Source organism: Tachypleus tridentatus, chromosome 11, assembly GCF_004210375.1.
Source record: "Tachypleus tridentatus isolate NWPU-2018 chromosome 11, ASM421037v1, whole genome shotgun sequence".
In the NCBI taxonomy this organism is placed as follows: domain Eukaryota; kingdom Metazoa; phylum Arthropoda; class Merostomata; order Xiphosura; family Limulidae; genus Tachypleus; species Tachypleus tridentatus.
The window spans coordinates 72,843,374-72,867,977 of record NC_134835.1 but is presented as its reverse complement, the minus strand read 5'-3'; the positions used below and the strand labels follow the sequence as shown (position 1 = coordinate 72,867,977).

Sequence of the window (24,604 nt, the reverse complement as noted above, 5' to 3'; positions counted from 1 at the left end):
TGACTAGGTACATTAAAATAAGTAGAATAACCAGTATTGAAAAGAGAAAAGGTTGTGATCAGAGAGCATATGCTTTATGGAACGACCCCTCCTATTGACATCAGCACTTTCACAGAGGGGATGACGTTTATTAAAATCCCCCCAGGAATAAAAAGAAAGATGGCAACTATTCAATGAGAGCATCAAGGTCTGATTGATCATAAGTCTCTCCAGGTGACAAGTAGAGAGAACAGATAGTAATGATATGACCCAAGGAAACACGGATGGCTACAGACTTGAAGAGTGTGTCGAGTGGTAAAGAAAGGGTGAGCACATGCTGATCAACCAACAGTGCCACCCATCCATGCATTCGTCCGTCACACAGCTTGTCATTTCTGTACAAGAAAACTGCAAAAAAGTTGACTTTATCGGCAGGTTTCAGAAATGTTTCCTGTAAGGAGAGACATACAGGATGGTAGGAAGCAATCAGTTTTGATTTCATCCAGATTAGAACAAACCTCGACAGTTCCATTGTATCAAGGTGGCCATATTTATTTATGTGTAGGTGAATTGAGTGGAGAACCCTTCTGTTTATGACCACATCTTTTTTCTTTACTGTCTTTATTTGAGAGAGGTCTATCGACTACTACAGATCATGCTTGAGGTCCATAGAGCAGGTCGTTGTTGTTGGAAGAAGATTCCATATGACTGAGGACGTGAACGAATGATTGTTTTGCATCGTGGAGTGGGAGATGTATCCAAGGAAATGCCTGAACACAAAACCAAAGGAAGGGGATCTTGGGATTTGTTGGAATGTATGGAAGGAACAGAGATGGGTGTTGAAGTTGATTCATCAACCTTTTTAACCATGCAGGTCAAAAGACTTTTCATTTGTTTTGAGAACGATTCTTTTGAAGGCACAGAGAGATCTGTCTGAACTCCCACTGTAGTAGTGAAACGAAGTGCAGCAGCATATGTCCTCGATGAAGTGGTGGAGAGCAACTTGCGAGCTTCAGGATAAGTAATGTTATGAATCGTTTTCAAATGATGCATCTCTTTTTCTTCCAATGATTTAGGGCAAGAACGAAAGTTGGACAGGTGAGAGCTATTGGAATCGATGCAATGAGGGTCCATTTCACACTCGTAGGCATCATGGTCCTTGCCACCAGAACGAGCACAGTCAAGGAACCACGACATGACGTCTTCGAGTGACTGAACTGCTGACACTGGAAATATTGGAGAGGGTTTGGAATGTATGGCCATACTCTGCAATTAAGATAACGTGCCTTGATGGTGGCAGGCGGACGCAGTGACGTCAATGTGAGAATGAAAACATTGGTCAGCATCATAATTCCATCGTTGCAAGTGGACATATACCTTACTGTAGAAACTCCTTGGGTGGAGAAACCACCGAGAATCTCCGACTCTAGGATGTTCTTCAAATCCCTCTCAACAATAACTTCTCGTGACAAATTCAAAGTAGCATGAGTTGTAACCTCAATAGGTATATCCCCAATTGCCTCTGAATGCAAGAGGAGTTCACTGTGTTGAGATGTGGATGTTTCCACCAATATGTCACTAGATCGAAGCTTCTTTACTGACTTTCGAGAGCCAGCAAGTCCCTTTAGTCCCTTCTGAATGAAAAAGGGAGACATTTGCCCTAGAGGTTTGTCTAAAAGTAAATGCAATACAAGAAAATGAGGTACAGCAGGTGGTACAGATGATGAAGATTGCTGCTCAGAATCTTCAAGACGTGGTCGTTTACCTCTAGACTGTTTGTTCACTATTTTATTAAGATTTTTAATTGCAGTATCCATAGTAAAAAAGGAAAATTCGGTGCCCACTGACCCCACCCAACATGGTGCCCTACGAGGGGATGCACTACAATGTCAAACAAGGACACTGCAGCAACGCCAGGGTTTCGTGAGCAGTATACCCAAACACCAGCATCAGATACAATATCCACAACACCTGTTGAAAACATCCAATACTGGTACTTGGTTGACCCTAGCCAAAGTGGACTAGCTGAATGATCCAAGCAGTGGCAGCGCCAGGATATTTTCGTTAGGGGGCTGAGGTAAACTGTGAAGGGGCTTCCCAAAATCCCATCAATATGAAGTATAGATGGTAAATTATAATAATATAAATACCAAGGTACATTTCAGAAAGGTGTGCTATTTTGAACTGCATTTTCAGTGCAGTTTTCATTGGAAATTCATACTCCGATTAATAATTCATTATTACAAATTAGAAATAATCTGTTTATGAAAGTATGCATATATGTAAAAGAGGAAGCTCACCTAAATTCCACCCAAGGTAATACATAATGATAAAGAAAATCAAGATTAGCTTAGATTGAACATTTAACATACCATTAAGAGTAAAGCTACAAATCAAAAGAAATATAACATCAAGACATAGTTTACATAGCAGAAACGAATTATCCCATATAAAGTTAATACACTCTGAGGAAAAGTAAGGTCACTATCAGGCTAACTATCTTTCATCATGTTGTGTTTATAGTCAATAAAACTTCAAAACAATGCACCTGTTCTGGTGATTGGCAGCAAATGTGTCTATAACAGTATCAATATCGAGTTGTTCGGCCCTCCTGGAGTTTACTTTATGACAGCAACGTTGTTGGTGTGGTTGTTACCACTGCTGTTGCGCAAGTATGTCTTGAGAAGCTTCAGACATGAGAAACTTCTCTCACAGGCAGCTGAAGTGACAGGCAGGGTCACAGTGATCCATACAAGTCTGTGGAGATTTATGAAGGTATCCCTGTATGTGTCCAGCATGGTTGCAAGCTCCAATGGTGTGAATACTTCCTGCCCCTTGGCTTTCTTCCTGGCAATTAGCCGGTTCAACTGGTGGACCTCTACTGCGAGGTCATCCTCTGCCACACCATAGTTTGCTGCCATTCCAAAGAGTGCTTGCTTGTCCAGAAATGTAGAGTGTTTGGGGTTCAATGCAGTCGCACCTATCAGAACACTGCAGGCATCAGAGGAGAATCTTCTATTCAGCTCATTGAGCATCCTGTCTACGATGGCATAGAAGGTGCGTCTCCTGGCATCTGGTGTTGGTTCATTTTTTGGCCAGTAGTAGATGTGATTATGAATTTGTCCAGGTGTCTGGGGGCAGATCGCTGTCCACCTTTATGCACCGTCTCAGTGCGTATTACCAGTTTCTTGCATATATCCTCAGTAGACTCTTCCAAGTCATTCTATGCTGCTTCAGTTCTCATTTCTGAGAGACCAGAGATGACAGATTGTACTAGATTTCTTCAAAAGTTCACATTATTCATACAAGCAAAACTGAGATTGTGATATTATTATTATTATCATAAGTGTGACAAGCACCTGTTACAATAATGTAACTACTACATTATATCAAATTAGGCACTTCTAAATAGCCCAATGACAATTTCAAAATTCATTCGAGAATTGTTTAGAAATATTATTTGGTCAGTTAACATGTAAGTTGATTATCTAATCATAAGAATAACATTAATTGGATTGTAAGTCACAATTTTCAGTGCATGAAAATCAGTACAATATTGGATGGTTAATACACAATGCAAAATGATCTCACAGAGGACACAACACTGGCTAAATGCTTCATAGTTTTTACCTATACACAATACACTGAAACATGCATGCGATGTTTTACTTTTCAATAAAAGATAAATGAAATTAATGGGTAAATAAATACCTGTGAAACCTTTGGTTTATCAAGTAACATCCCTGATGATCTGTTGTAACTTGAAATCAACGTGGTTGTCTAATTTTCGTCAAAGCTCAAGATAGAATGGCATTACACAGGGAGTGGCAATACAGCGCATGAGTTTCACTGCATTCAGTACGTTGCTATGGGATGCATGACACATACTTCCGTTTAATGAAGGCGTTGAGTTCTACAGATCTATGTCTCTTTGATGTTAATTGTTAAGCGACAACGACAATTGTGTTTTCCATATTTTATGAATATATGTAGGTAGCAATATTGGGGGCTGAGGGGGATAGGCTCATTTGGGGTGGGGCTCAAGCCCCCCCTGGCGCCGCTACTGGATCCAAGGCCGCCCGCCTACAGGAATTCAAGGCCATAGTGGTGTGTTAGGGGTGGACCCCTCAACTACCAGGATCCTCTCCTTCCCTTCACGGGTTGTACGCGCAAACACGTAGGTGGATATTTAGATGTCAGACGAGGTAAACTGAAAGAACAGAACCTTCTCTGGGAGGTCCCCTCACCAAGTACAGAAATCCACACCAAAGGGAACGAGGTAAGAGGGGGAAATGCGTTGAAACGTTTTACCTGTGGAAGTGCCAGAAATTGGTGCTTCCCCCATCGGTAAATATATGGATTACATCTTATATTTTGCCGCGGCATAACAGATCATAAAATGGCTGTGTTTATTTATTTATATTTTAAGTACAAACTTTCAGCTCATAGCTCCATCATCTCTTGACCCACTGAGATGTAATTACAGTTTTCGACTCAGGAGGTCAAACCTTTTCGATTGATGTATTTGACCACGCCTAAGATTTTACAGATTAATTTACTCTTAATACTTCCTAAAATAATAACAGTTTGCGGGTAGGCTGACAGACATCCTGATAAGTAGAAATATCAATCGAGTATACGCGCCTCTTCCCCTTGGTTTTCCTGGCGCAGAGAAATATATCTAACAAAGAGGGGGGGAAACAAGTCTCATAAATTAACTTACTCTAATCTCACCTAAAATAATTTCAATGCCGCGGTTATTGAGAGCTCCCTCTTGCTCTGAAAATGAAGGTAAACAAACATGTCAATCATTCGACTCAGTAAATTGTGTGTAACGTTACCAAGGACTTAGGCCTACAACATTACGTACCCATGGTTAATGTTACTGAATTACAGGTAACGTGTTGCAGAATGCATGATTTACGGGTTATAACCATACGCCATACTGTAGCGTAAGGGTAGTTTGCTGTTTATCGTCTAGCCTACGTTAGACATTATGCGTAAACGTAGTAGTAGTAGTAGTATTGTTTAGATACACTGTTGACCTTATGTCATGGCAATATGAATTTCTATCTATTTGTCTATCCATTAAGATTTTCAAAGGGTTGCTGTTAGAGACTGTGTAACTGATTTTTGTCAATCTTGGTCAACTAATTAGGCATGTAGTTTGTTAATAGAAGTTAGACCTTTAAAATTATCTTTCCAAATATTTTTTCAGATAGTTTTCAAAGTTAGACAAGGTAATAAATGAGCAGGCGTTGATAAAAGTTATATAAAATTCTTAAGTCAAAAGTCATTTGGGGTCAGGAGTGAGCAAAAACTAGAAATCTCATAAAGCACTTGTTCCATGTGGAAGTCTGATCATTATTAAAATTGGGTAAATTAGTGTTTAAATAAAAACGCCTGAAATTTGTCCATGAGTTGTAAGGTCACCAGATTTGAAATCCTGGAAACCTTTGGAATGCTTCTTCTTCCAAGGATTTTTGAACCTTCAAAGTTAGAGAAATTAATAAGTGCAGAGAAATGTCTAGAAGTTATATACGATTTGGAAGTTAAATGTCATTTGGAGTCAAAAACTAGGCATTTCATTAACATCACAGGGCATTTTATATCAGCATGATACCTCTTTTTTTAATCTTAAGGCTGATGTACTGTTACTTCATAAGTCTCATTGGTTAATGTTACCTACCTGAGAAACATAATATGGATGGATAGGTTTCCCATGCCCTACATATAAAATATGTAATGGCAATTTATCTAAATGAATTGGGAAAACCCATTAACAACAATGTATACTGTGGCCTAAGTGAAAATGAGAGAAAATCCAAGGCAAAATAGCCTTGTTCTAAAAAATAATGAATTTCCTGGCCTGGAACTCTACCACATTTTGACAATTCTCAGGAATACTTTATAATGAAAAACAAGCAGTATGCTGTGGTTTGTTGGTCCTGTACAGTATAACATCTATTTGTACCTTACAGTACATAAATTTTTAGACAATAAGTACACATATCCAGAACTTGGAAGATAAATCCTTCTTCTCAATACAGTACTTTCTCTCCCTGTACAATTATAGAAAAACCCTAATAAACTATTACCATCAACACTAACAAAAGGAACCTCCTGAGACAGAGTCAAATAATCAAGTGTTTATTACATATGCAAAATAGTTGCTTCTCACAAATATTGAATAATGAAAATAATATGAAGTATTGAATTAGACTTTTTTTTTTTTTATTTACTCTTCATTCAAAATCAAAACACTTAAGACATTTATGTTCCAGATAAAAACATTTACAGAAAATCATAAAAAGTAACTGATATGGAAAATGCATGAATACGTTTGTTTTGTATACATTCACTACAAAATACTTACACTGTAACAGCTACTTATCAAAATGAGTGTGAAAGCATATACTACGTGTTTCTTCTTTGATTACATCTTTTCACTGTTGTAGGTTTACCATGCTGTGCTGGTATATACACATATCCATACATGTTTTTACTACATTGTACATGTATGTACATTATGGTACCTAAAATATGATAGAATTTATTAACACATTTTGTGTCTCATTAAAACCTCTTTTTAGCAAATACTTTTTTTTTCTAACAGCTTTATAGCTGCAAAACAAGTTAAAACACTAGAAAATACTATTTAACATTAGAAATAAGTAAAATAAACAAGACTGTGAAAGAAATAATGTTTAAGTCAATGTTATTAGAAATGCAAATTAAAATAAACTGCTTTGCAGATATATATATTTTTTAGCCCATTATGCATTTGAAAATGTGTATAAATGATAGAACAAATCTTTGTTATTACTACACTGTGTTGGAAGAATCTAATCTGAGCAAGATAGTCAATATGACACTAATTCAACATTCCCAAGACACAAAAGGTCAGACATTGTGAGGCAAAAAGAGGAGCTCTATAGCTAAAATGCAGGTCTCAACAGTGAAAATCTCCATCTTCCTGATAATTGATGTAAGACATCATAGTAGAGTTGCCATAATGAATCATAAGATGTCCAGCCAGACATAACAGAAAATTGTAGCAAAGTCATTCGAGATTGTTCCTCTGGATACTAAAGACAGGAAATGGTGAATGTGTCTAGAATTGCACTACATCTTTGAACATGTGTTAGTTTGGGTATGGTGGAGGTAAAGGTATAAATAAGGTTATGTGGAATTTCTAAAGCACAGTGAGAGCAAGAGGTGAAGACATGGAGGGAATGGAATGAGAGAAGTCAGTACATCTCTGAGTATGTTCCACTGATCTGTGTTAGTTCACTCAGATTCAAATGGACATGTCTCAGAAGAATAATGGACTCTAGAAAAGGATAGAATTTCTAAAACAGATAAAACCTCTAACATAGGAAGAGAAACAGACATTCTATCCAAACTTCATGTAATGGAGACAAAAAGAATTAGCTTATAAAGATCCCCAAATAAATCAGATACTGAATTAAAACCAATAATAGCATTGATACTTTGACCATCAAACCACAAAGAAAAGCTAAACACAGCAAAGGATTCCTCTCAGGATGAGGTCAGGAAGACTTATTTACCTATGAAGTAAGCCAAAATTCAGATGCAAAAATTACATCAACCATGTGAAAGCTCTCAGGACTTGGTTGCAAAATAAAGCTGGAGAGAACCCAAAAGGGAGGACTATAAACTGAAAGAAATGGCCATTATGAGCCAAAAAGGGAAGTAACAGGAGGCCAAATGAATCAAAATGTGAAAAAGTATCTAAAACATTAACCTTGGTTATTCACAACCCAAGAGAAATCATCTCGGACTGAGAAAACCATTATACATTGAGTAAGGGATGATGAGAAATTAGTTCAATGTCAACAAATCTATAATAGGCCATAAATTACTGAATAACATATCTTTATAAAACTTCAAAAAGACAAGAGCAAAATTATTGAATGTAGTCAATGCAAAAGATAAAAATTAACTCATTGAAGGTGAAAGTCAAAATTAAAAAAAAAACATTCTTAATCTGGAGGAAATTCAAGGATTTTATAAAGCACCAGCAAAATAATAAGGCTTCCAATCATAACATACAGGAGTCTTGAGTTCAGGAAAGAGATGGGAACAAAGAGTCAACATAAAGCTGAGATGGAGATGAATTTGCACGAGTGTTAGCATCAGGTGAGGGGTGAAAAAGAAAGTCTGAGTTTGAGGATCAAATAAGCAGCTCACCCATGAAACAGAACATCTAGAGTAGAAAAAAAAGATAAAAAAATAAAAGAGTACCACATACCTAAAATATCAGAGTGGCAGAAGATGAAGGTGTGACTACCTAATCCTTATTTGGAATAGAGCAACAACATGCAAGGCAAAGTTTTAACAAAAGGTCATGCATATCCTTGCTTCTGTCTATTACTTTCATAATCACCAAACTACATAATTTGAAAAAATTATTTAAGTAGGATTAAAACACTCACTGGAGATGACTGATCTGCTAAATATTCTTGACATGTCACATGTCACACATCTCAGTCATTGTTGATATATCATTTTGGTCCACATTACAGTTAACTGTAATAGAAAACATTTGCTTTCTCTTATGACTAGACAAGTTATGCTCATCATCAGTTTCATATGAAGATGCAATAATTTTATTCAGTATTATGCAAATTCAGATAAAACCAAACTTGCATTAGTACAACTATTTCATTTCATACACATTTTCTGATAGCATAGTAAACATACAATGTATGCAACAACAAAATTATTTGAGGAATACTTACCAAATAGAGAAACTTATGCACATGCATATTGGTCATAATCAAAAAGAAATTTATCCTATTGTTTTCTATGTTTTAGTATCAGGGTATGTGCATTCAGTTCATAATAAATAGGAAATGGCCTTCAGTGACCTGACATTAATAACTCAGTTTTATATTTTAATTCTATTTTTAGCCACACTGCATGATGAAAAATCCACTCACATGTTCCAACTGAGCATGACATTCAAGTTCTATATATAATTAAATCCCAATACAACAAAAGCTGACAAACTCAAGAAATTATGAAGTTTGATAGTAACTCTGGTTGGTTGGTTGGTTGGTTGGCATTTTATAACACAAAGCAACTAGGCACCAAACAACCAGTAAAAAATTAAAAGTAAAGTAAAATTACTAAAATTCATAAAAAGGAATCACATTAATATAAAACAGTCCAATTTTTAAATTAAAAATTTAAATAGCATTAAGAAGTCCAATGGCCCTTAAAAAACTGAAAACATTTGTAAGGTGAGCAGTGTCATCATCGCCAATGACATCATCCACTGTCAGGGGTAAACCTATGGAGAAAACATGACAAAAATGGTGCCATGGTTGTGAGCCATATCAATGGCATGACAGTAAGATGTGGACCATTGTGGCTTGAGTGTCACACAAACCACACATTGGTGCATCAGTCCTAGATAAAAGAAAACAATGAGTTAAAAATCTGTAGCTAATGCATAGTCTAGTTAGGACAACTTTTTGAACCTTACAGAAACAAGATACCCAAAGTTCAATAAAAGGTTTTATCTGGAAAAGCTTGTTTTATGTTCTTTACTTCAAGTTAACTGTCAACTGAAACAAAACTGAGCCTTGAATACAAGATCATAGTCCATGTATGGAACAAGCACAGCAGTGATAGTGCCAGAGCAGACAGACTTTGCTCTGGTGTCAGCAAGATCATTCCTGCAAATACCAATATGGTCTATTATCCAGAAGAACTGGACAGAAGTAGATGTTAAAGAGAAATGGGTAAGTCAGTTTTGAATATGAGTGAGAACTAACGTGAAGCGATTCCAGTGCCAGTAGAGTTAAGAAAGTCAGTATAAGTAGTACAATTCAAGTACTGCTTAGCTTCTATGTGATCCATGGCAAGAGAAATGACAGTGTTTGATAGTGAACACAGAAGTTGTGGAGGGGATTCTGCATGCAACCATCGAACCACAACAAACCATGGCAGAGCCCATACAGTCACCTGATTTTGAACCATCAGTATAAATAGGAATGGAAAGATGGTTCAACAGATTTCAGCAAATAACAGACAGTATTTCTAATTGGGAGTGTCTGCTTTTTTCAGATGATTCAAAGTAAGGTCACACTTTGGGATGGTAATAAGCCATAGCAGGATGGGCAGACCAATGGATACAGCAACGTCATCCAACAACAGACCCAATTCATTCACCTGCACCTGGATACAAAGGCCAAAGGGAATAATGACGAATCAACTGTTGTGAAAAAGCATGGTCAACTAAGGAAGGAAAACACATCCCCAGTGAGATGCTATGGTAAGGATCAAAGTTTTGTATCATACAGTAAAGACATTTGCAAACAACAGAGGTGTAGAGGAGATTCATGGGACACTGTGTACAAACTCTGGACTGGAGAAGTGCAGTAAGCCCCCATGCAGAGCCAAAGCCCCTGATGATGGACAGGGTCCAGCATCTTCTAGGCCAGGATCCTAGCAGTGTCATAGACCAGATATCCATAGTACAGTTTTGGTCAAATAAGAGCACAATACATCTTTAGCATAGAACACTGATCTGCTCCCTAAGACATGGAAGAGAGGACACAGAGGATGTTCAGTGACCTTGCACACTTGACTTGGAGCTGCTTGATGTGTGGGTCGAAAGGTTAATTTATGGTCGAAGATAAGCCCCAACAACTTTGCCACAGGGACCATGGGAAGCACAAATTCATTAACACAGAGTTCAGGATTGGGGTGAATACACCACTGAGGAAAAAATGCATGCAAACGGTTTTAGAGAGAGAAAAGGTGAAACCCTTTCCTGTGGTCCACTTCAGTACATGATATAGGTCAACCTGTAGCTGTCACTCAATAAACCTCATGTTCAACAACTAACATGAGATGAGGAAATCAACATACAGCCTGTAAGCTACAGTAAGAGGAAGTTGTCTAATGATGGCATTAATCTTCATACTAAAACATGTGACACTCAAGACACAGCCATAAGGGACTCCAAGTTCCCATAGGGAAGAACAGGAAAGTTTCAAACCCACATGAACCTGGAATCATTTGTCCATTTTTATCTCAAGATCAAAGAACACTGACAGAAGATGTTGTTGTTTGAGAAAGGCTTCTCTGATCAACATTAAGTTGAATCAGGTGGTCCACAGTGGAATACTGTCATAAGAACCTACATTGGGTGAGCGAGAGGAGGTTGTGACCAGGATTCACACCCACGATCTTCAGATTATGAGTCGAACGCCTTAACACACTTAGCCATGCCAGGTCTATTTAAAATGTCATCATCTCCCGGTATTCCCAGGTGGTCACCCTCCCAAGTACTGACCAGGCCCGATGTTGCCTAGCATGCTGATCAACCAGCAGTGCCACTTCATGCACTCATCCATCACATAACCTGTAATTCCTGTGCAAAGAAAACTGCTGAAAGGTGACTATATTGGCAAATTTCACAAATGTTTCCTATACGGAAAGACACACAGGATGGTAAGGATCAACAAGTGCTTTGAGGTCATCCACATAAGAACATAAACCTCGACAGTTCCACTGTATCAAAATGGCCATTTTTGCTTGTGTATAGGCAAATTGGGTGGATAGCCCTTCTGTTTTTGACCACATTGTTTATCTTTTATTTGAAGGAGGTCTATCGACCTTCATGGATCCTGCCCTAGGCCAGTCGGACAGGTCTCTGTTGTTGGAAGAAGATTCCAGCAGCTGAAGGCATGAAAAAATGATTGTTCTGCATCTCAAGGCTGAAAAAGATGAATCTGAGGAAATGCCTGAACCCCGAGCCAAAGGAAGTGGATCCAGGTATCTGCTGGAAGGAATGGTAGGGACAGAGATGGTTGTTGACTTTGATTCATTGACTTTCTTAACCATGGAGAGCAAAAGACTTTTCACATGGTTTGAGAATTCTTTTGCAAGCACAAAGAGATCCATCTGCTCTCCCACCATAGCAGTGGAATGAGGTGCAGCAGCATATGATTGAGATGGAGTGATGGATAGTGACTTTCAAGCTTCAATAAAGAAATGTTGTGAAACATTTTCAAATGCTGTACCTCTTTTTCTTCCACCTACCTAGGGCATAAAAAAAAGATAAGAATCACTACAATTAACACAATGAGGGTCTATTTCACATTCATTGGCATCAGTCCTTGCCACTACATTGAGCATACATCAAGGAACCATGACATGATATCTCTGAGTGACCAAATTGCTGACATTGGAAACATCCGAAAGGATTTGGAATATATGGCCATACCCTGCAATTTAGAAAACCTGCCTTGATGGTGGCTGGTGGACATGGTGATGTAAACATCAATACCAGGACATTGGTTGGCATCATAATTCCATCTTTGTGAGTGGATATATACCTCACTGCAGAAACTCCCTGGATGGAGAAACAAATGAGGATTTTGATTCAAAGATATTCTACAAATTGCTCTTAACAATAATTCCTTGTGACAAATTCAAAGTAGCATGGGGAATAACTTCAATGGGTATATCTCCAATGGCCTACAAATGCAAGAAGAGTTCAGTGCATTTAGGAGTGAATGTTTCCACCAACATGCTGCCAGAACGAAGCTTTTTGACTGACTTAAGAGAACCAAAAAGCCCCTCTAGTCCTTTCTGAATAAAAGAAAGGGAGTCATTTCCCTTCAGATTTGTCTAAAAGGGAATGTAATATCAGAAAATGAAGTACAGATGTTGAAGAGGTTGAAGATTGCTGCTCAGAATCTACAAGATGTAGTCATTTACCTATGGTCTGTTTTTTCAGTATTTTTTTTTTGGAGATTCATAACAAAGAAAGAATATTTTGGTGTCACTGACCCCACCCACCATGGAATCCTATGAAGTTATGCATTACAATGTCAAAAAAACACAGTGCAGCAAACCTAGAGCATCATGAGCACTATACCCAAACACCAACATCAGACACAATGTCCACAACACCCACTGAGAACATCCAACACTAATACTTGATTGATCCTAGCCCAAGTGGACCAGCCAAATGACCCTGGAAGGCTACCCCAAGACTGTCTGTCTACAGGAATTCAAGTTCAAAGTAATGTGTTAGGGTTGGACCCCTCAACCACCAGGATCCTTTTACCACCCCTCATGAGTCACAATGCACAGCAAACATGTGAGTAAACTGAAATTAAAGAACCTAGGAGGTTCTCTCATCATGTACAAGAATCCACACTGAGCTCTCAAGTCAGAAATTATCAAGAAATAAAATCCCATTGGAGGTGTCCATGTAAGCATGTTCCAAGGGAATGATTTCATGAAATAAATCTTTCACCCCTTAAACAAAAAAAAAATATTTGGTTGTAGGTGTAGAAGACATAAGAATATGTTGATGAAACTTCAAGGCTTGCAGACCATAAGAAATAGTTGGAAATTTTCTTAAACTGTATCAATACAAAACCCTAGATGTACCAGTGATTATCATGATACTAAATTGAATTTCTAGTTTTGAATAATAAACCAACCTGAGTGTTCAACTGATTGTATGTAAACAATTATGAAGATGGAAAAATCTGAATAAATTACAAGAAAAGAAGCAAAATCTGATTTTGAGTTAAAGAAGAAGGCCAGCAAACAATTTGAACTGTTCAACAAAAAGCATATGGAAACAGAAAAGTGCAAAAAACTGATAAACTATCCCCTGTTAGTAAAAACACAGAAATAATTGGAATGTTCACATAATCAGGATATAAGGACAAATGTACTTTATACCGACCTTCATAATTACCTGGCCACAAAGAGGAAAATTCTGTAACAGCCTTACAGTTTGCATTTTGAAGCAAGGTATCTCAAGATAAAGACAGACAATCCTGTAAAAGGTTTCTAGCTTCCCAAATTCTTTGAAAACAAACATACAGGAGTAAAAACCTGAAGAAGCCTGATAAACAATTCTGATTACTACTTTCTCAAAGAAGTCAGAACCTTCACAATTGGTAATAACACAATAACCAAAACCAAAGGGCACGTTGAACTCAAAAATCCTACAGATGAACACAGGATCTGAACCCTTTATCTTCACCCAGTAGAAAATAATGAACATTTATCTGAAACAGAAGAGAGTCATTTAGTGAGTCAAGAAGCTCCTCTCTTGTTTACTTCTTTGTTTGGTAATTTGATAGGGTCAAAAGGAACAAATAGAGGTAGCTCAAGTTAAATGAGAATTTGACTGTGTCAAAGCATTAGAACAAACATCATATGCTTACTTGAAGAAGAATAACTACAAAAGTAAACTGAGATACTAACACCCTATTCAGATTTTGCACTTCTCACTAGTTTAAAAATATTTTGAAATTTCTGTAAAAACAAAATAGAGAATAAAGCTATTTTAAAGTACTTTGAAAAAAAACCTAATGAGCTAATATGCCAAAAGAGCATAAAAGCCACATAGTAATAGAAACAACATCACTAATAATTACAGCAGTCTATATATTTAATCCTTACCCAAGAAATCAAGAGAATCAGAGAAGACAAAATCTGATAATTGCATAAAAGAGAGCTCTAAAATGAAAGTGTGCAGTATAGAAAACATGAGGAGACTAAAGTAAAGTACCACATAAAATAAACAACTAATCAGAATAAGTTTTGCAATTATTACTCTTTTCTCTTATTTCATATACCAAAATAATCAAAATACTGCCATTATAACTTCTCATGATTATTATTAATTATTTCAAGCTCATTCAGGCTAACTGATTCATGTCATGACTCAAGAATAATCTAATTGAAATTACTGATTAATTAAGACTAGCTTTAACTTGATAGGAAGCAGTGAAAAAGGAAAACAAGTATGGCTGTCTAGAATAATAGGCTTTGATTTATTGGTTACTCAACAAGCATATGTTTCGAAAGTTTCTTCCTGAAAGTACTGTAAAATGTAAGCATACTAATAATTTTAACGTGTTTCATCTAAACTTTCATCCATAACAACTCACTTAAAAGCTTATGTTTTTATAAAGTTATTCATTTTTGTAAGCTTCTTGCATTGAAGGCAGAATTAAAAACAATTTCTGAAAGGTCTGTAATTAATGATTTTTTTCATACTACCATATTTTTAACATTTCTTATACTAATAAAATTTCCATCTTATGACTCATTTTAATCTCTGCAGACAGATCACGTAATATCATCAACAATTTTCTTCCCAACTAGTAAATGTTTTGCTCTCTTTTTCTGGGATCAGTGTGAATTCATTTTAACTCAATCATTTATTACCTACCACACACTGTGACAAAAAACTTTACAAAAGTCAATTATTTTTAATACAAATGAGTTTCTGGTTTTAGTAGTTTGTGGAAATGTGTGGAGGGAGGAGGGAGGAGAGAGAGAGAGAGAGAGAGAGAGAGAGTGTGTGTGTGTGTGTGTGTGTTCTTATAGCAAAACCACATTGCGCTATCTGCTGAGCCCTCCAAGGGGAATTGAACCCCTGATTTTAGCATGGTAAATTTGTAGACTTACCACTGCACTAGCAGTGGGCTAAATTTGTAGAAATAATCCCATGAATGTTAATGATTATATTTTCAGTGAATTTTGGATTTCGTATTACTGTATATTCCATAAATTATACATCCTCAAGCAATTTAAAAAAAAAAGTAACTCTATCAAATTATTGTGCCTGAAAATGTCTCATATCAAAATTGTTGTTTGAAAATATCTTTAATAAAAGTAAAAGCTAAAAATATAAAAACTGTTATTTCAAGTAATATAATTCAATAATACAAGTGCATTTGATTAATGAGGTCTACAATTAACTAACCCTGATAGCAAAACTGTTCTCTGCCTTTACCTAAATATTTACCTTTTTTTTTTCAACTAGAAGTATTTTAAAATGCCTTACGTACACAAGAGGGCACTGTAGAAAAGCTTTAACCCACTGAGCTAAAATATCCCTTCTAACCAAATGAGCTGTTTAATTATAGAGATTGGGGATTTTGTACAAAAATGACTTTGGAACCTCACTACATTTTTACAGTCTATGTCACTATGCATAGTTAAGCTCTATATGGAGACCATACACCTTGGCATCAGCTTTGTAGCATAAAAGTTTTATTTAAAAAGGCTTCATCATAAAGTTGTCATGTGCAAAGGACACCACTCATCCTCAAAGGTTTTTCCATAATCCATACAGTATACAGTTCCATATTTTTTTTTGAAAAACAGCATGAATACCCATTTCAATCTTCAACTATTTGACCTTGTTTCCAGACTATGGTCCACTTTTGCATTTTGAATTCTCACCTGTTCCATACTGGCATGTCCTCAATTTTCCATAATCCATTATACCTTTGCATTTTGAATTCTCACCAATGTTACAATTTGACCTTGTTTCCAGACTATGGTCCTTTTTAATTATGTTCCATCTGGCATGTATAATTTTTCCATTAACCTTTGCATTTTGAATACTCACCTGTTACAAGATACTGCAAGACTGTTTCCATATGATCCTAATGTTTCAAGTTGATCCAAATTCCTTGTTCTCAAGTGCAATCTAAATATGTCTGTGATCTCTGTGAATGAATATTTTGCATCAGAAAGAGCTATTACATACTTTATCCAAGTGGCCTTTTTTTGGTGGCATCACACTTCCCATGAAATACAAAATAATGTTGATATTTTGTTATGATACATGTTGTTCCATTGTGACTTCACACTGGCTTTCAATTTTGTATTACATGCTGATTTACATTTTCATAAAATTGTTTTAATGTAGTTTTTATAATGATCATAAAGCTAGAGTGAGAGAATGACTGGAATGACAATATGAATGAAAAGGTTAACTTAATAACCAAAAAAGAACACATTTTAGAAAGGAAATGGAAGTTTATCAGTAACTAGTTTATTACATAACTGAACACAAGAAAACTACTTCACTCAACTGCTTTCAATCAACTTTTTATGAATGGGTACTGATAAAGTCAAGATTTACACAAAGTAGAAAAAGGCTTATCAATATGGTTCATACATCAAAAGTTATTGTTACAGCATGTTCTATCAATGTAAAGTTTGTAACAGATTATCTAATATAAATAATGCCAAATCCTGTATATGTTACACTAACATTTGCTACAGGATAGGCTACATTTACTTTAACTAACTGTAGGTCTAGGTTCAAGCATACATTTAAGTTAAAACACTGGAAAAATGCTCACAACAAAATTATACTTGCATGTATGGTTCAACTAATGTTTGCAACTATACTTACACACTTTCTTTCCAAGTAACAGAAAGCAAAAAAAACAGTGAGTAAACAGTAAGGAAGCATCAAGTATGTTATGAAAGCAAAATAAACTCTAAAAACATTACATACACTTCCATCTCTTTGAGTTTATTGAATTTTTGAAAACTCATGGGAATATTTTATTTTTTCTCTTATTACTACTTCATACAACTAACAAATAATTTTTTACACATTTTTAATCTCTGGCAAAAATACTTTCAAATTTACTTAGTTGATTTATGTATTTAGAAATAAAATTTTGAAACTCCCTCATTTGGCAAAACCTAGAATTAAGTCAGTTGTTTAAATCATTTTCTGATATTTCAATTTGTGTTTGAGTCCAGTCACATTAAATAAATCGTACCAATTGAGTCAAATCCAATGAAAACATAACATAACAACTCAGTTATTTAGAAGTATCATCCCTGTACTTCTAAACTGTAGGTAAAATAAACCCTTTTTTTAACAGAAGCATAAGAATTTTATGAACCTGCTGGTGTTCTAACACATTTATAGACACTGAAATAAACAATAAAAGTTAAATTTATATAACTGCCAATAGAATACAAAGTAACTGTATATCAACATCTCTGACTGACTCGCTTTGTAATTTTTTTTAATAATATTTTTTTAATTTTTATAAAGTATTTTCAGTTTTGACTTTTTAAAATAAAACATTCATTGATAATTGACATTAAAAAGCTAATATTAAGTCTTCAGTTGATCCAATTGCAAAGTAAATGAGCCAAACAAAATTCAAGTAGTAGGTTCTACAATTCAAGCCACCTCCTAAATCTTTAGCCCAAGTCAAATGCAAGTCAAAAAACAAATTGATTGAAGTCCAAGTCTTCCAACTTTGCTCACTACAGGTATAGCATAGAACATCTATTAAAATGAAGTTGATGTTCTCCAAGTCATCACATATTTGAAGATAGGGACCAAGTTTAAAATATCCCAATTATCACAGAGTTCAAGTGTTCAGCAGTTTTTGATAGATATTTGTTCAAAAAATCACTCACTTGTTACCCAAATTTCTCAAGAAGCAAGATAACCCTTCCTTCCTTGGAAAAACATTCCAGTAATACTTCTCTGAAACATTTCCAATGAATCAGTATCCTTCCTTAGATAAATAGATCATAACTTTACATAGTATACCAATTGAGGCCCACTTGTAATTTGCATAGAGAGATAATTACCTTTCTTAACATGTAATTCCTACATTTATAAATACACCTTAAAATTCTATTAGCTTTTTTACTAGCAACAAAGAACTGCCTCCAATGCATAAGTGATACACAACTACAATGCAAAGATCCTTTCTTTCATTCATATTGTTATATGGCTTCCCATCTGTATTAAATGTAAGATTCATATTATAATTATCTGAGTGTATAGTGTATTATATGGTATAATACATGTCCAACTAAACAACTGCTTCTAATAATTTTGCTGGTCCTTAACATCCTCACTAAAGGTACAGTTGCACAGGAGTTAATACAAACTGTACATACAAGTGTAGTAATTATGCCCATATTGATATAATCCATGTAAGTAAGAAAAAGCAAAGGCTCAAATATTGATCCCAAAGCATTCCAGTACTAACAAAAGTTCAGTTTAACTGGAATCCATTGACAACATTTCACTTTCTCTTATCCAATCATCCTATAAATCAAATCTAATAGTATTTCAACAATTACCAACATGATTTTCTTTGTTCATGTTTTCTGTAGCATCATTTACAAATATTTTAGAAAATAAGTACACCAAATTCATACCCTTCTAATTATCCAAATAAGAAATAAGATTCCTGAAAATACTGAATACCTTAGTATGGGATGATTTCCCTTAGGCAAAGCTATGTTAATTTTCTTTCATCATATTTCACTACAGCAGGCCTCAAACATTTTCAGATCTAGGAGCTAGATGTATCTAACCTAACTTTGCTACTATTTGTACAAGGAAGTGGGGGCTATTTACTTTCACAGCAATAAGTGCATGTTAACAATCATTGATATTAACAACAACTTGATGGTATTGCCTGAACTAACTGTCTTTGTTCTTATCTCCAGTCTAAACACATGCAAATATTGGTTGAGCTGAAAGAGAGAAAAACAAAGTGGTGTCAAATTAGTAATATGTTGTGCAACTGCAGTACTTCATTCCTGAAAAAAAAAAAAAAACAGTGTGGAATCTGCCAGTAAAATCCGAATTTGATTTAAGACAAAGGCAAAAATAGTTCCAAACTTCCAAGAGCCTAGAGCTGTTCTAGATTAGAGTTATAATGAATGTCAAGATGGCTGGTATGGGTATTAAAACTTTAATTAAAATATAGAACAACATTTTTACTTTCTTAATTCATCTGCAGGTTTTAATGCTCATTCCAGCAGTCTTGAGATGTATTTTTAATTCAAATGAGAGTTTCTCACCATCATGAGGTTAATGTTCTATTTCAAACAGCCCTAAGAATCAATAAAATGGAAGGAAGTACTGGGTGCCACAATGAAATTTTACTTGTCAGGGTGACCTGGCACCCAAGATCTGTCTAGATGATTGCAAAAACTTGACCATTTTTTTATCAATATTGATAATGTCTATAAAAATAATGGTGTTATCACAAACCCTGAGGTGTCACAGTTGCAACTTCAATAAAATTTGACCCACTTCAAGTTATTAAAACCCTTTACCACCTCTCCTTTAAGAAACACTTAATTCACAAAGCCAACTTATCCCACACTGGTTGTCCAAAAAGTAACATACTTTGTTAAAAGGCTTTACAAAATATCTTTAATCAGTATCTCTTAAACTTTTACCATTACAGAAGTAAGGCTGGTTGAACTATAATCACTTTTAAAATGCTTGTCACCTTTTCCTAATAAAATGTAGGTGTAACATTAACCAGTTTCCATTATTCTGGCAACTACTCATTATTCGAAAGGCACAAATAGCTTTAGTAAGAACTTTACTTAATCAATCCTTACTTCTTTCAATATACTCTTCAAAAAAAAAATTATTTGATCCAGTAGCCCAATGATTTTCCAAACTTGTCAATTATTTTAAGGAACATCAGGAAAAAGTTATAGTGCATATACATCTATCACATTTTCTTTCTACTAGTAACTTCTCATGATTTGCAACACTTTAGTATTCACATCTACTCTAATGTAAACTTAGAAAAGAAAACATTCTGAACTCAGCCATCCCATAATAATTTTTCCTTCACCATCCATCAAGTGTGCAATTCAGACTTGAATATTAACCTTATCTTTACTGTATTTAAGCTAACAATTTCTTTTATTTTCCATTTCTGATTTTCTAGTATCCTTCTTAATCAGCTCTTTATCCTCTAAGTCTTCCATTCTGGTACCAGTAGTTGGCTTAAAACTTTTTAAAGATGTAATATTTATTTTTAATTTTTATCCTAATACTTTTAATAGTTACTCTTGTCCATTATTTACCACCACCTTTTATCTCTACAACACATTCATCTTGAATAATTAACAACTTATTTTTGTAAAAACATAAGATACCTAAGACGTTTAACTCAATAACATAGACTCCAAGCTTAGGTATATCTACATTACAAGTAAATAAAGTTTAAAAGAGGAATTAACAATTTCCTTTAAAATAAATGGTGAATATATTATACACTGTTACTTTTTCTCTTGGATTAGTGTGCTAGATCAACCCTGAAGAACCAAATGGTCCTTTGTATCTCTCTATATATAATATAAATGGCATGTCCTTTCACAGAGTTAGCAGCAAACATGTAAGCAAAACTAAAAGACCATGAAAACCAGTGTTATTAACAATACATGGCAGTGTTAGATTCTCCTTTGTAATATTAAAACATTTGCATACATATTTTGCACCCTTAACCTGAGAATGATTATTTCTCCATTTCTACCTATACTCAAGCTCTTGTGTGTCATAGTTGGCAAATACATGGGGACATAACCCTAGAGTCCCCATGGAAATGGGTTCCAAGAAATAACCTCTGGGAAACTGCATTACCTATAATATCATTTTGTGTTACAAGATGTATTAAGTTCTATAGTATTAGTTCATACTATTATCAACACCAAGTCAAAGCTACATGCTTTGAAATGCTACCTTAGTTATTACTATGATTATGCATTAATTAATTTAAATCTAAAAGCAAACTTAAACATCCATTATGTCTCAAAGTATTCCAAAATCAGAGGGTTAAGTTGCAACCCTAATCTTACCTCCCTTCCCATAAAGAAACAGCTAAAAGTTGACTACTGTGTTATGTGTAATAAAGTTCAATATTAAACAAGTGATTACATAAACACTAAAGTTAATACCTGCCCATGGTCTAATTGTTACCCCAATTCTCAAACGTAAAATTCTCGAACTGTAAATTTAAGAAATACTGCAGTCTAATTATTACAATCTTACACTTTTACAGTACTTACAGTAGTTGAAATTGGAATATAGCAAGGTACCCAAATAATAACTGTAATGATATAGCTTGAAGGTTACACTGTACGTTTTTTAAATTTAAAAAGAAACAACAGACACTGAACAATACACTTTAGTCACATGCTAATGTGGAGCAGTACTGGCTATAACTATAATAATGCACAACCAGCAAGATAAACTCCAGTTTATTGATTTCTTGATCTATTGTTAGACTTTAGTAGTCTAGTCTTACTATAGTTGGTTTGATTTATTTGGAAATACAAGTTCGCACAGAGCTACATGTGGGTTATCTGCGCTAACCATCTCTAATTTACTGGTGAAAGTCTAAAGGAAAAGCAGATAGTCATCACTACCCAACGACAACCCTTAGAGTACTTTTCTTTACCAACGACCGGGAGGACTGGCCGTATATCATAACTACCCACAATTGAAAGGGCGAACATGTTTGGTGGGAAGTCGGATCCGCGACCTGAAGTTGCGAGTCGAGCGCCCTAACCACCAACATTCAAAATTATATTGTTTGTGTGTGTATGTGTTTTCCTTATATCTGCCGAGTCCATCGAGGAAAAAATTAAATCTTTCAAACTTTAATAGTATATCAATATTATCGATAAATCACACTAAATTACATACACACCTGAGAGTAATAGTATGATTTATTTTTATTAAATAAATTTTGATTGGTGCTAATAGCACTACTAAACCAGCGAGCTCGGTAAATACTATAATAATATTGACATAGAAATCCACGTTGCAAAATTAAAAGAATTGACAAATAAAAAAAAAACATCTTAAACTAATCTTACCTTATTAATATTAGTGTTGTTAGTATTACAAGCTTGAAATTGACTGAATACGTGAATCCTATTTCTAAATCCAATATCCACTGAATCGGCGAATGACTTCTCTATCCCTATCTGACTCTAACTTGAATCTCACACAAACTACACGTGAATATTGTGCATACTTTTTGGTAAAAAAGAAAATGTATTTCACAGGCACCGTCACACATAAATCGACTCATATCGTCATAACAATTTATTACAAACTATCAATAAAATAATAATAGGCTTATATACAATTGAACTTTTACCACGAATTTATGAAATAACGCCCTCTTTCGTTTGAAACCAAAATATAAAATAAAATTATAAGAATACTTTTTTTTTGTAAAAATGTATGTGTATATAGTTCATATGATATTAGCGTGTAGCTTGTCAAAAATAACAGGGTAAGTATTAACATACCAAACCCAGAGTATACCTTAACCTCACATTTCATAGTGAACTAAGATAAGTATTTTTTTATGAAATCAAGGTTGACCAATAAAGAGGCAGAAAAGTGCTGAGGAGGCAATCACACGTCGGTAAATTCCTTTAAGAGCCAATCAAAATTAAGATCATTCATGAAATGAATTTGTGACGTTTCCGAGATTAATTATTGGTAAAATTATCAACTTCTAATATATAGAAACAGTAGTTTCTATATATATAGTAGTTTGGGTAACACTACGTTCCAACAATGGTTTTTATGTCATATTGGGTAGCAACAAAAGCATAATCTAACATTGGTGTTAGTCTATGTACTGAAAATATAAAATTAAATGTAAAGACGACAAAGCTGGAACAGTATTTGTTATTTTCGTAATTCAAATTTTTCTTTGGTTAAATATGTTTATTTTTTATTAAAATCTTTGGTGATATAACAAAAAGTAGCTAAATTCAGAAAAATCTTATTTTAAAATGAAATCAATAATTTTATTTTCATGATAAATTTTCATATTTGGCTCGAAGCTAGATCATTCCACACAATATCTTACTTAGACATATCGTATCACCACTTACTATACTTATAAGATTTCAAGCCCCCTTCACGGCCCCCTCGTAATAGGACGACATCAATTGATCTATTCTATCGGGATAAATTTATTTTGGCTTTTATAGTTCCTATATCGAGAAATCAAGCGTGACGTGACATACACTGGCTTTAACCACATCATTCGTTCTCGGTTTATTACAACTTTTCAGTAAGATAATACATTTATCGCATGTATTATTGCAAAAGTATATGATAAGATATCTGCACTATATCTGTCGCGAGGATCAAACCCTCAATACTAGTGTTCTTATTATAACTATCAAGCATTCCGCTAAGCTAACAAAAAACTTTTGAGAAAACATATATTAGTGTTTCAATACCGTTATACTCCATTTAATAACACATTTTTTCTGCTAGTTTTTCTGTCTAGCTAAAAGTAAATATTTTAGCCCTCAAAACGTAATTTACTAATATTCTTCAAACAGGAAAGTAATTTGCATAAAGCCATTTCGTCGAGAAAAAATGTGTTTTTAGTCTCATATTTAAAAGCACATTAAACACAACGATTTTTTTCTTTTAAACAGTAAACGAGACAAAAAACCGAAACTCAATTTTACTTAAAATATCGTTTGCAATTTTGGCTGATCCTATTATGTAGTGCATTCACTGAAAAATGTAATTTCAAATGATGTGGTTACTACATCGTGCATTTATTATACAAAATTTCGTTTTGTCTCTTGCCTTAGCGTGCTTACCTGTTCCCAGTTGCTTAGCAGTAAGGCTGAAGGTTCACAATGCAAAAAAAACGAGTTTCGATACCGGTCGTGAACAAAGCACAAATAACCCAGTGTGTAGCTTTATATTTCACAGTAAACAAATCAGCAGTGTTATCACATAAATGAAGATTTGTAGGAAAAAGAATAACAAGTATTTTAATTACAGTTTACTCTCAAATGATTGTTAGTTCTACGAAAATAGAAATATATAAAAACAAATAGTTGATATGCTTATCTGTTTATTATTAATTATGAAATATTTTACTTAGTATAATTATAGGTATAAATCAGGTAGTGTTTGTTGTTCTGTTTTTGTATTGATTTGAACATTTTCGTTTTATTG

At 34.7% G+C, this 24,604-nt stretch overlaps 1 protein-coding gene across 4 annotated transcripts in view; it reads right to left on the bottom strand.

Annotated features, from left to right (window-relative positions):
* The window catches only part of LOC143232453 (protein O-mannosyl-transferase Tmtc3-like), a 145,875-nt gene extending 123,092 nt beyond the window's left edge, over window positions 1-22,783 (bottom strand). Inside the window, exons 1-3 of one of the 4 annotated variants that reach the window (XM_076467923.1) lie at window positions 22,474-22,773; window positions 19,049-19,320; window positions 6,356-6,515 (exon numbers count right to left, since the gene is read on the bottom strand). The gene's annotated coding sequence lies outside the window, so the exon portion shown is untranslated. Of the gene's footprint in view, window positions 1-6,355; window positions 6,516-8,438; window positions 8,533-19,048; window positions 19,321-22,473 lie in introns of all 4 variants that reach the window. The other 3 variants (XM_076467924.1, XM_076467925.1, XM_076467922.1) reach the window with 3 other exon arrangements.
* Window positions 22,784-24,604: the final 1,821 nt, after the last annotated feature.